The 13,899-nt window shown below is 42.4% G+C and overlaps 1 protein-coding gene across 1 annotated transcript in view; it reads left to right on the forward strand.

The window, feature by feature from the left end:
- bcl11ab (BAF chromatin remodeling complex subunit BCL11A b) overlaps window positions 1–13,899 on the forward strand; it is a 33,143-nt gene that overhangs the window by 8,929 nt on the left and 10,315 nt on the right. The gene's annotated exons all lie outside the window — the stretch shown is intronic.

Below are 13,899 nucleotides of genomic sequence, written 5' to 3' on the forward strand. Positions count from 1 at the left end.
AGTCATTAGATTAAATTTAGGCTGTAAGGTGGTATCGGCATACTGCAGTTTGCTTTGCACACAAGCATACGAGCACAAGCTTGCACACAAATGAGAGTGATGCACACAAGGTGATCACTTATGCACGGATGCATGCATGCACACACATACTTCCACAACTGACCCCCAGCCATCATTCCACACAGACACACGCATGTACGCACACTCATAAATGCACACTCCTGTCCCAGGCACCCTTTACTTTTGCAGGCTGAATCTCACTGATAACATGCTGGCGCCCTCATTTAAATTTGAAGCGCTTCTTTAATCTTCAAAGGCCTGATTGCTTTATGAATATGCATGGACTGAGCTGACTCTCAGTTCATTACCTTGTTGTAAATTCTAATGACCATTAGGGCCCTGCACGGTAATTGCCAATTGTTTTGCATTTTTGATTAGCCCATTACCGGAGCACATTCTGAACATGTCTGCCCTGCCTGCCTGCCAGGCCACAGCAAGAATCGGAGGGAGGGGGAGAGAGAGATGAGAAAATAAAAGAAGAGAGTGCAAGGGAACCTAGTGCGAAGGGTGGTGAAACACAGTTTAGGCAGCGTAAATTTTGAGGCTTGGCTCAAAATGTTGTTTCGGGGGGAAAGTGGGGTGAGCTGAAGGGGGCAAAAAAAAAAAGAAAGAAAAAGAAATGTAAAAGCTGTAGAATTGGATGTTCCCTAAGCAAGCTCCATCCTGCTTGTTTCTGCAGAGCTTGAGTGCAAGAGTGTGTACCTGACTGGATTTATGTCAGCATGTGTATTTGTTGACTGTGTGTGTGGATGTCAACTTTACTATGTGTATGTACCCAAGTTTGTGTGCAGCTGGATAGGGAGGGGTGCTGTGTTGGGAGTGGAGAGATTCTGATAGTGCATCCCAATGCACGTTGTGTCTGGGACTCATGAAAGATTGATGGTTCCTAGCAGAATGGCATCAGCCTGCTACAACTTGATAACATCTAATGGATAATTTAGCACTCTAAAACCTGCAGGCCAGTCCACCTCTCTAGAAGGCTGAAGAGGACAGCAGCTGCTGGGCTTTTGGGGCCGCTGCTGTGACTGTTTGTTGGAAAAATAAATGAGAACAAACAGAAAGAGGTGCAAGAGAGGGAGTAAACGAGGCAGGAAGACAGAAATAAAATGCAGAAGTGTTTCTGTGACCATGATTTGAATATCTCAACTGTGTTGATTGCCCAGCTCCGGTCACAGCAACTTAAAAAAAATAAAATAAAATAAAATAATGCATCTTAACTTGAAAATATTCCTAACACAGTCCTCATTAGCACTGCAGGAGCTAAACTCTAATCCAAATATCTAATTTAGAGCTTGTAGAGGTGGTTTACTGGCCATGAAGCAACGAAAAAAAAATCAAATTAAATTAATTATAACCTTATTTTCTTATTTCGCTCCTTGCTGCTACAGTTTCACAATTGTTGCTTGTAACTGTATATATAGCAAAAAAAGCAGAGAATATAATTACAAATGGAAAAGTCATGTCACTGCATTTTTCTGTATGACAGACCACCCAGATATTTTGATCCATAAAATATTGCTTGCGTGAAGAGGGATACTTTCATTCAGTTAAGATTCTTCTTCTCTCTCTCCTCGCTCTCTTTTTCTCCCTCTCATGTACCATTCATAATCTCCATAGTGTTTACACAGAGCTTCGAGGCCTACTGTCAGTCGCTTATTCCCAGACTATTAAGCTGTTGACAGTTTGGTTAATCGTCCCACAGTTTGACTTGAGGGGAATCAGAGAGAGGTCAGCAATGTCTGTCTCCAAGGTGTGTTGAGAAAGTGGCTTACATGTGTGCGCTCTGTGGCATGCCTTTTATTGGGCGTTTGTCTCATTTTGGATGGGTGGGTGAGCAAGCTGTCAGTTTGTCTTTGCCGTGGTTGTGGAGGGGCCAGAAACACATTACAGAAATGATCAAGATCTGGATCAGCTAGAGCAAGTTCCTAGTTAGAGTTAACAGGCTGCCTGGATGGTTTATATCCAGCGTACGGATGTTCATAGTCTCATTCACATGTGAGAGAGAGACATAACAGCATCAGCAGGAGCAGGCCCAGTATGTCCAAAGGAGGCTTGGGCAGACAGCATGATAGATGGCTTTGTTAAAGGGTCCCAGGGTGTCCCCTGAACTTGAAGCACTCTGTTTATCTTGAATAGGAGACACACATAGTATTGGGGGGCAGTGAGGAGGAGAGGGAGAAAGAGAATGATATAGCTTTCAGGGGAACGAAGAAAGGGAGCGAAGCAAGAGGGGAGATTGCGGGCTGGCCAGTATCTGAGCAGGCCTGCATGGGGGTTGGGGAGGTTAAGGGGGGGTCGTGAGCAGGCACGGCTGCTGGAGAGACAGAGAGGAGGGAGGAGGGGTGGGGGGAGCTTTCCTAGTAGCTGTCCATTAACAGATGAACTTGGCAATGGTCCAGGCCTCAAAGGTCTTGGGAGACAGACACACATGCACATATATTCACACACGCACAAACATAGACAGATGTACACTTTCCTGGTACCTGCTCACTGTGGATGGAATGCCACCATGGTTCTTTTTTGTCCAGAGGCGAAACAGGACACGTCTCTGGTTCACCTATGTCAGAACCAGTTCAGACCGGTTAGTCAGCCAGGCCGAAGGAGGCAGACGGACGGGCCTTGTTGCTCAGCCCTCCTCTTCTCTCTCTATCCTCGTCCTGCTCCTCTGTTTTCCAGGCTTTAGTGGAAGGAACAGAGAGAACCTCTAACCTGAGGGCACAGGACAATGCAGAGGAGAGAAAAAAGAAGCGGGGGAGCGTGGGAACAAAGCGACAGACGAATGGATCCGGTCGCAAACAGGGTGGGAAGAGGAGAGAAAAGTGTTTGGTTGTTGTTGGTGCTCTCCTCTTGATGGGGCAACATTAGCTTAACACCACTGCTGCTATTGTGTACTGAAAACATTACGGCAAACACGAGATTGGGGGAAAGAATTTGATGTGGAAAATGCACATAATGGACTTTTGTGCTGTGTGGGCGAAAAACCGCCTGTGTCAGTTGCAGCCATATTTCATATAGCATACTGTATGTGTCGGCGTTGGTGAACGTGTTTGTCTGTGTGAGCTGTAAAAAATGTGGACGCAACTTCTCTCCTAATTATGACTCGGATGTGTCCCTCGAGTTTTGAGAGCAAGCTGTTCGCGATTCTACTTCAAATGTTCTCAGCTCACACACAAACCTTCCCTCAGCATGGCAGATCAGAAGGCTCTGTCACATCGCGAACATCTAAGGAATTCTCGGATGCCACATTTTTGTCACTTTATGATTGCAGGTTTTTAAAAAAAGAGCCTCCCTCTTTAGAATATTTATGATTTTAATAAAATTGCTTCTGTGATTGACAAGATGTTTACATTTTTGACCGCGCACATACTCATAATTTTAAGTGAAAAGTGGGGTTATGACTCAAGCAGAAGTGCGTAATGCTAAGGTGAGAAAACTGACTTTTTTAAAAGGTGTGATACTTGTGTGAAAGGTTGGTTGTGAAGACATGGGGATGTTTAAGAAAAGGAGTGGATTAGGTGTCACCTTTTCAGCTAGCCTTGCAGGTGTCTGCCACTCTTTTTTCTTTTCTTTTTTTTACCTGATGCCTGACTTTTCCCTCTCTTCTTCTTCTCTTCTTCTGTTCTCGCTCAGGGCCTTTTGTTATTTGATTATGACAAATGGACACCAGAGAAAATCTTTAAAGTTCAAGTGCAGCCTTTCTTATCTTGTCTCAAACATCTTAATTGCAGTAATCTCTTTGATTTTTTTTCCAAGTTTAGAAACAGTTTATGAATATTAATGCAATGATTTTACAAACAAGTTCAGATTTGTACTCTGGAACCAGGGGAGAATCCAAAAATAGACAAGTGTGATGTTTTAATATAAGGACAATAGATGTGATTATACGTACCCATCACATGCATGCTGCAGGAAAAATGTGGATAATATATATTTGCATGACTGTGAGTGTATGCACTTAATTGTCTACATGTAAATGTGTGCAATCCTATTTGCATGTATTTCACACATGCCCACATTAGTTTGTTATTTATAAAGAAGGTTCTTCTTTTTATCTTCCCCCTTTACTTCCAGCCTTCAAGCTATTGCTCTATTTCTTAGAAACATGTTTTCTTTTCCAAAAATCTTGTCTGGCTACTTTGGTGCAGAGGCCAAAAAAATATCTTGCTTTTACATGTGTGTGTGTGTGTGTGTGTGTGTGAGAGAGAGAGATGATGGCTGTTTTTATAATGCCCCCTGCAAATTTGCATATGTATATGTGCAGATTGTATGAGAAGAGCTCTCACACTTAGAGCAGTTGGATGGGGAGGGTGATGGGGGCTGCTGTGTGGGGTTTGTGTGTGTGTGTGTGTGTGTGTGTTAAAGGGGAGTCTTGTTGGCGCTTTCACCCCCTCAGACAAAGCCGGCCACTACTCCCAGATGGTAGCCTGCTCTCTTCGGCCATGTGTCTGGTATTTGTATGTGTGTGTGTGTGTGGACACAGACATCCAGAAAGACAGAGTGATGGAGAAATTTGCGAGTGTTTGTGTGGATGAGATTCAAGCAGATGCTGAGAGATGGACATAACTTGAGTAAGCATACATAAAGACGTGTAAAGACTGTGAGGCTTTAATGCATCCTTTGGATGGGTGTGCATGATGTGCCGCGTTGCGTCTTGTTTTAAATGCATTGGAATACATAATTCAAGATAGATGGACGAGAAAACAAAAACGGATGATGTGTGGACTCAGGGATGGACAAAATGGGACAAAAAGATGGGATGGAGGAAGAGAGACAAAGATTGGTCATTTTTAACGGTGATGACCTAGAGATGTCAATGGGTACCTCTCTAATGGGGTCAGCCTTAAAGACTAGGCGTCAGGATTATGTTTACTTCAACTGTCTGCTGGGCAGCAAGACAATGAGTCAGGAGGTTAGCATTTTGCGTAGAGAACATACCATGAAATGTTGATGCATTCTATGAATATGCAAAAAAGTTCTTAATTCAAATGAGATTTGGATCACTACCCTTTACTATGACATCAAGCTATTAACCTACAAGTGTCTCTCATATGTCAAGTAAAAAGTATTCAACTTGGCAAATAACTCTAATGGTATAAGAGTCCAGATATTCAATATGAAATCCTGCCTAAGGGTTCTGTCTAAATCCTGGTGTCCCCCTGGGGGTGTATGTTAAAGCAAGCCTTCAGCCCTGTTAAGAAGGGGCTATCTATTGCTTGGACAGACTCCAGCTTCTCTGACCTTGATGTTTGTTTTCCTTGTATCCCCAGACATAAACATGGCTCTCGCATCCAGACACACAGACAGTCAGGAAGTTATCCTCTCTGATGTTTTTCTCTTGCATCTGGCTCCTATGTGAACACAGGACAGAAGTAGTGGGTTTGAAAATGCGTGTGCACGAGTACAAAGTCAGGCGAACACAAATGTTGTGTGAATTTTTCAGTGTGCATTTTTTTACCCCCTCCACCACACACACACACACACAAACACACACACACACGCCTCCGACTCAGGCCCTTCTCTTCTCTCAGACCTGTCAAACTGGTTCTCTCCCTCTTTCATTAAAGCAAAGCCCTTCTCCGTTTTCTTGACCAGGTAGTATTTTGTTATCAGACAAGAAACTAGATTCCCTTATGACAACCTTTTGCCCCACAGCTCAAAGTGCCAAGATAACCATTCCCTATTTATACCTTTATTGAGGCAAGCCCTTCTCTGCTGGTGAACGGTCTGGCAGTGCTTTCTGTGCTGGACATGCCCTGTTCTCCCCAGGCTCTGGTACTGCATTGGTCTGCCAAGTTGCAGGGCCAGATTGCCTGTAATAGGCCTGCCATTTCCCTCTCATCATCTGTCAGCACTCTGGATCCAACTGCAGGGTCCAAAGAGGGCTACCACTCTCCAATTAAAAAGGTTAATTTGCCCTCGCCGATCTCTTCCGCCTCCCCCCCTACAGCTTTACTATGTCTTCATTAACACTCATTTGTGTTGGTGTAGCTTTCTTTTCTCTTTCTCTCTCATTTTACTTGGTTTCTGTAAATACTGCTTTAAATTGAAAAGGTAAGGCTGAATGGCCATTAACATATTTTTTGAGCCAGCATATGAATTAAATTGCTGTCAGTGGTTTCAAAGTGCTTTTGTAGCATTGGCCAAGCAAATAATGTTAAATTCAGCAATCAGTCTTGAGCGCACAACTTCCTGCTTAATGTCACTTTGATTAACTGACCAGTCTCAGTAGAGGAAGCATGGGCTTAAAGAAATAGTTTGATATTTTGGGAAATATATTTTGCAGCTTTCTTGCAGAAACTAAGATGAGAAGAGAATTGCAACTGTACTGTGCAAATTTTGTTGATATATCCGAGATCTCTGTCCAGAAGAGCGCAGTCGTAGGAACAGCAAAGATAGTGCGCAGGACTCTCAAGCTCCCAGGCCTCTGGTAGAGGACCCGAGCTTGAAGGATAAACTGGGGCGTGTGCTTGTTTTGGAAAGTTTCCTCAAACTCAAGCTTAACAAATAACAAAAACATCCTAAGCATTACAGTAATTCTAGGTGAAAAGGTCCAGTCAAACGAGTGGCTATGTGGAGGCCATACTTCGTTGTTATTATCCTCACACAGTGGTGTCAGTCTCTTAAGCCAAAGTCAAACCTGAGTGGATGAGCAATGTGCAAGTGAGACTGAGATCCACCTCATTTAAACAGATGGAGAGGAGATCTTGACCAGATGAGCACTCACTCACTCACTCTTTTTCTGTCTCTGCTTGGTGCTTTGGTATTTTCTTTTTTCCTCTCAGTTACCTCTTTCTCCCTGATCTTCCTAGTTCTCTTCAACCTTGCAATCTTTTTATCTCAGAGGCAACTCCTCCTCATCCTCTCCCTCCCTCCCTCCCTCTCTCTCTGTTTTTTTTGCCTTAAGCTTCAGCAGTGGTGTCACATGGCAAGATATACATGTGGACATGTCGCTTTGTGATCCCAAAGCTCAGGAAGGAAGCTGCCTCTAACCGCTGCCTGTGCTGCTGCATTCTGTCAGTTAGCACTGCCGTCAAAGCTCCATCCTCGCGTCCGGCCAGCACAGCTAATAAAATATTTGGTTTCTGGATCTTTTTGAACAGGATATTGAGATAACTGAAATATAGATAACGCTGGCTTTGGATTTGGACATTTTTCTTCATTTGTCATAACTCCTTTAGGCATGATTTTAATTATTTTAGACATTGGGCAACTTTTGCCATAAGTTATTCAGAAGCCTTTCTTCTTATATAATACAGCTATGGTACAAAAAAAAAATATTATGTATCTTTGCTAAGTTGTAAAGAAAATAAAAAAAATATGATTTTTTTTATTCTCACAGAATATAACACACTATATTTAGAGGTTTGATGAGAAGTACATTTAAATTAATGAAAAATACAGCCTTGTCTGTACAGTTATTTTACCTAAATAAATCGGTTGTAGCAGCTGTGTCATCATCTGCTGTTGAGTATGAAAGCTGCTAAGTATAAATGAAATTGGGGGGGTCATTCTTGGTAGTTTAAGTGATTAACATAAGCTAATGACTTTGGAAGGATGAACAGGAGGTGAAGATAAAGGGGCGGGGGGAGAGAAGGAGGATGTTGTCTGGCTCCCTCACCCACCATTAAAGGCCTGCCCCTGGACTGAAAGAGTGGGCCAGTTTCCCATGCACGGGCAGCACACGCAGGCCCTCTTTGGTTACACAAAATGTCTGCCTGTATGGCTACGGAGAGAGATATTATTAGCGTTATTTTGCCGGAGTTATATGAGAGCATGGTGCTTTTAGGACCCTTGTTTGAGTGGCTGACAGACACTTGAGTTTGTGCTGCAGATTAAATGAAATTTTAGCAGCTTTTTCTTGGGACTAGGCCATAAAACCACACAAAGGAAGCAGCTGCCACTAATGTAATCTAGAATGGGGTGCTGCAGTGTAAAGCTGTCCACCACTCTTTTGTTTTTCCATTCTTCTCTTCTTCGCAGCTTTTTATGCCATTCTTGACACCCTTCAACTACACCCCTTCCTCTCCTGATAATATCCTTGTTCTCTCATTGCCCTTAATTCCTCTTTTCATCAGCTACCCCTCCATGTACTGTAGAGGTGATGAAACTGGGGGAGAGCAATAAAGGGCATGTGTTTTATGAGCAAACATATCTTTTTATGTCTTTATATATCTATACAGCGGTGTCAAAGGTACATGAGATAGCATTTGGGTCATCTGCAAAGCATTCTCAGCCACCTTGGCTTTCTTTTCTATAGGCCTACACTATATCAGCTAGAAATGTATGGAATGAGGAGCTATGCAGGTTAACCTTCTGCAAACAAAGTTCATTATTCATAATGCAACACAACCAGTCTGCTGACCCTTGTGTCAGTTAGGAGTTGTCATGATTTCTCAAAATGACAAGGTGGATCTCGAGAATCTGAGAATTGAGAAAAAAATCTGTGATTGTATAAGTAGCATGTGAAAGACGCTGTGGAAGGAAGACTTATTTGAAGTTGACGTTTGTATCAGCATAGCAAATTTTTTAACTGGCCGACGATGCTTTACTCAAGTAGTAACTTCTGTAAATGAAGTTTTATAGTCTGTTAGAGAAGCAATGGCACAAACATCTGGCCCATAAATCTCAGGTGGTGCTGCAGAGTGCAGTCTGAGGAACCAGTTCTACCTATCCCCTGATCAGCCATTAATCCAAATTTCTGCATTTCCACATGCATTTATATATCATTTACAAGAAGTCCGTCTATTGTCGGCATTGCACTGTGAAGTGCTTTTGTACCGTCTAATACATGTGAAAATAACCTGAAAGCACAGTTCAATGCATTGCTTCTGCAGTGTGCATACAGCAATTATATAAGTTTGTATATTTCCTATATGTTTTTTTGAATATGTCTTGCCACTGCCTGTTGAGGAATGTCTCAGCTCATTGGTTCTTTCTGTAAAGAAATAATGGCTTTGAGGTGGACTCAACCAACCTGCCTGGCTGCCAGCTAATCAGTCTGTACATGCATGTGTCCTGTTCTGCAGCTGTCTGTGAATAAATCCTTCTGTCACTAAATGCACACAGGCTTTCTTCACCTGTCCTGCTTATCAACTCTTTTTGAGGACTAAAAGCTCATTTTGGCATTTTTCTAAAACATCTTTTACTAGATTTAAAGCAAAATACGGTCGCTTATTTGGTGATTATTCTTGCTGAAATTTGGACTTGTTACTACCATCATCTCTCTGATGTGCTCACTCTGCCTTGGATTATTTTAGCTTGGTTACCTTTGGTTTTACACAGGCTTTGTAAAAACAGTTAATTAATGTTTTGCACACTTGCCCACCAACACGACATGTTTACTTAAAGCTGATGACTTCATAGAAACAGTTCTTTCCCCCTTTTGCCACCCTCCTTTTTTGCTCCTCTGCTTTCCTCTCCCTCTTTCCATCCCCAGGGTAGGTTGCTATAGTCCCCCTTATAAACATAGTAATCTATAGGAGCCCTAGACCCAGACAGATTTTTGGCATGGCTGTACAGGTAGCATTCCAGCACGGTTTGAGATCTTACGGCCCTAGCCTCGTTAAAAGCCTGATTTATGCTTTACAGCTGGGCACAAAGGAACCTACAGGTTGGCTACCTTAATTAATATCACACTCACTACAGCTTGGACCTATGCAAGGATCTGACACACCTCCGGGGAGAATATGCAGAAAGATCCACGTGATGGTGGATGGTGCGAGTGTGCACGTAACTGTAAAGACAGCTGAAAAAACAAAAACAAACACAAAAAACTTGTACCTGTGTTAAACATGCTTTTACAAACACATGCAGTGCAGCCAAACTAAAGCCATCACTGATATAAATGCCAAATTTGTCTTCAATAGCAATATTGGTTATGGGTGTTGGCGTTCTGATCTGTAAGTCCCATTCTGTACCGTTTGGCCCATTATCTTCCATTCTTTGCTATAGTGGCTGATCAAACCACGTGTCTTCAATTAGTAGGCAGGAATCTGGTACGGCGAGACTCGAAGATGAAGAATTGTGTGAAGCGTGGCCTGCTATTGCCAAACATATGGCCCATCCATCTTACAGACTGTTATCGATGGTAAATGTTACATGTACATGAACTGAATGCCTTAAATCTGCTCTAACAATACAGTCTTCTCTCTTGCAAGTTGTGTTGCTGAGAAAAATATAATTTAGCATAAAGCGCAATCAAACTTCAAATCACTGATTTGGCAAATTATTTTAAGGCGTTAGTCCAAATAACAATGAATAAATAAAAAACAAATCAACGAATGTTATATGACTTTTTGGTATTAACTCCCTGTAACACGTCATATTACAGCTTGGTAATAACATGGTAATAACATGGTTATCATGTACAAATAAAGCTGCAATAACTACAGTGAGAGCAATCCTGTTGTAAAGGTCTAGAAAAGGAGCCCGAAAAGAAATATATGTAGGTCACTTTGGATCTCTGACCACTTCTTTGCTCTCTTATGTCTCTCCCTGCTTCTGTAGTAAGGGACTGAATTTAGGGCTGAACAGGAGGCCATTTTGCAATTTTAATCAAGATTTGGAAAGCGCCTGGGCAGAGCAATGGCCCAACACAGTTTTCTCCTTGATGAATTAATAATGTAATGGGGAATGGAGGCTTGGAAGAATGGATGGTGGTTGGTTGGGGCACTGAGGTCTCACTGTAAGGGCCTGTGTCCTTATTATGGGATCAGAGAACTTCATGTCCTAAGCTTCAATTCCAGTGTGCTCTTCTTGGTAAAATAAGTGCTAAGATTAAGAAAAATCACAGAATATAGTGATCAAATAATTCTGTAACTTCCACTGTGTCTTTTACATAAGGAAAATGGATTTGTGAGCTAGATCTGACCCCGAGACACCCCTTGATCTAAAGAGTCTGGCTATTGATGCTTCCTTAACCACTCGACCACCGTGTGCACAGTCACACACACCAGATGGGACGCGTGTTAAACCCTCAGCCTCCACAGCTCCAGGCCACGGGACACTCCAACACACTGGCCCTCTTGTTTTAAAGTGCCATGTCCCTCCACAATGCCTTGAGGCTCCTATGCATAACGAGCTGCTATGCTTGGCCCAAGCTCACATGCCCTGGTCCTCTCACCCTGAGGTGGTAGGACAGGGTGAAAAATAACTGCATGTTTAAAACAGCCCTTGTTCACTGATATCCAAATGATGACCCATGCCTGAGAGCTTCTGGGGCTACTGTGAGCGTGTTTATGAACAAACAACTCAGGTCAACATTAGGCGAAACTTTGTGTTTTCTAAAAGCTGTCCACTTTTGCACAAGGCAAGGAAAATATAGTATTGGTATAGATTACCGTTGATCCAAGTGCATTTGAAGCCTAAAACCACCACAAAGACCGTCAAACAAATGCACCTTCAGTGGTGATTTTTTTTTTTTTTTTACATAAGTGTTAGTGCAAAGAATTTACTCTTCTCATTTGTGTCAAGTAAAAGTAACAGAGCGTCAAAAAAATTTGCACACGCTGGCCGAACGGATACGTTTTGAGATATACCTGGCACAAAATACATGTGAGAAGAAAATGAGAAGTATTTTGAGACACAGGTGTTTATAAGTGAAGAGTCCCTTGAGGTTTAAGAAAAGAAGGATTTAGAGAAAAAAAATTTGCTTGTGTGTGTGTGTTACAGTATCTGTGTATGATATAGGCCAAAGGTAAAAGCTAATAGATGCATTGAAAGGGGCAAGGGAGAAGCTATGGGTGGGTTAGAGTGTGTGTGTGTGTGATTGCGAAAGAAAGACCTGGTCTGACCTCTTTCAGTGCTGTCATCAGAGCGCGTTAAGAAAATAGCGTGATGGAAAGAGGAGAAATGAAGGAGCATGCAGGCTGCATCAGGGACAAAAAGGGAATGACTTCAACCTCAGACAGGCTTAAGTGTTTACTCAGTCCACACAGATACACTGTGTGTATGTGTGTTACAGTGTGTGAAGCTGTTTTTATCTGTTCGGATGTCCAGAGATACACAGACTACAGGTCCGTGCCTGTAGATGAGAGAAAGTCTCTTTAACTTCTCTTCTTCTTAAACTTAGGCCACCTTCATGTTTATTTTTCATCTGCTTTGTGTTTTGCCCCGATTTTTAATTTATTATTTATGTTTGGCTGTTTGTGCAAGCCCGTCTAGGAGTATGTGGTAGTGAATGCAGATCTTGCCTCATACATCCACACATTTCACTTAACCTAGTCCCTATTCCAGTACTACAGGAATAGAGACAAAAGATAAAATACCATGAAATTCAACATTATGTTCATAGATTTTTTTGGAGCGTTTATTGCAAGAGAGCATCCTGTTCTTTAAGCTACAAAGGATTTCAATATCTTTATAGGTAGATAGGAGACTGCTTAACTGTCTTTAAACAATTGCTATTTCATAAACGATACAAGGATGTTGCAGCCTGGTTCATTATGTACTCAGTCCAGAAGCAAATGAAGCAAAAGCACATAAAGACACAAATATCAGGCTTTATTTAAAGTAAGACAGTTTTTCAGGTCTGCACTTTGTGTTTCCAAATTTTAAACTTGTAATATGTTGCCTTCTTATTGCTCAGAGTAGTCAATAGCTCTGTTTTTCTGTAAGCTCTTTGGTAACGTGACTTCAGTATGCATACATTAGATCTTCAAAGTTGCTTCCATGTGGCATTTGTGATGTTTTGTCCATCTTCCTACATGTCTGTGAAGACATGTAGTGGGGGGGAGGTCAGACACAGGGGCCTGTATGCTCCGGTGAAGCCGTATCGCGTCCTGGCAAATGGTATGCAGGCTCATAACGCGCTCCACTCATCCAATAGCCGGAGACGAAACAGTTTTGACAGTGTTGAATGCCCTGCCCCGGGGGCCTTATCATCCTTTGCTGCTTGCCTGCCTCCTTCCCCTGTTTCTCTTTTCCTGATGCTATCTATCTAGAGATTTATGCAGAAATGTGCAGCTAGTCGACCTCCCTGGTCCCCTTCCATCCTTTCTGCAGGGACGGCAGCCTGTCATAAGCTGAGCTATGCAGAGATAGTGAAGCTCAGGCTCTGGCCTCATGTTATACGAAGGCTATCTTGACATTGCACTTGAAACACAGATGATGCTTGTAAGAAAAGACAGAGATGCACTCATCTGAATGTTGAAGGTTTTATAACCCAAAAATGTTCATGTATTTACAATAATCTTTTGTATTCCACTGATTTCTAATATATTGTGTTATGCTCGTTGTTAGCCTGTTTTATTCTGCTATCCTCCCCCAAGCTGCAGTTTATTGAGACATATCTTTTCTTTGACAGAACACTTTTCACATTTCCCCTCTGAAGTGCTCAGAGATTTCTCACCCATCTGGGATATTGCCCGAGTCCAAAAATACTCCTGCTTGATTAAGTCTTCTTATGTACCTGGATATGTGTGCTTAAACTGACACTTGGCAGTTTGCAGTTTCTTTGATTCCCGTCCTTTATTTAATACCTTCTCCACTGAGCATTGGCTTTTGTTGACGGTGGTTTGATCCTGTGAAACGGATCCCAACTCAATAAATAATCTCTGCGGATGCTTACATAAGCGACGGTCCATTTAATTAGACTGGTTAAGCTTAGAAGCCCAGAGGTCTTTTCACTGTACTATTAGAGCTAGGATGAGAAACAATAGTGCGCGGCCTCCCACTGTCACCGGTAAGCAGAGAGCAAATAATGATCTGCATCAGAGACACGGCTGGCCCTGCCTATTATAAGGTCTGCCGGACCCGAGCCGCACCCAAACACGAAGCTGTCCAGCTGCGCTTAGTCGGAGTGGATGAATGGATGGAGAGAATGATAGATGGAGTGAAAGA

The sequence above is a fragment of the Oreochromis aureus genome, linkage group 6, assembly GCF_013358895.1.
Source record: "Oreochromis aureus strain Israel breed Guangdong linkage group 6, ZZ_aureus, whole genome shotgun sequence".
Taxonomy (NCBI): domain Eukaryota; kingdom Metazoa; phylum Chordata; class Actinopteri; order Cichliformes; family Cichlidae; genus Oreochromis; species Oreochromis aureus.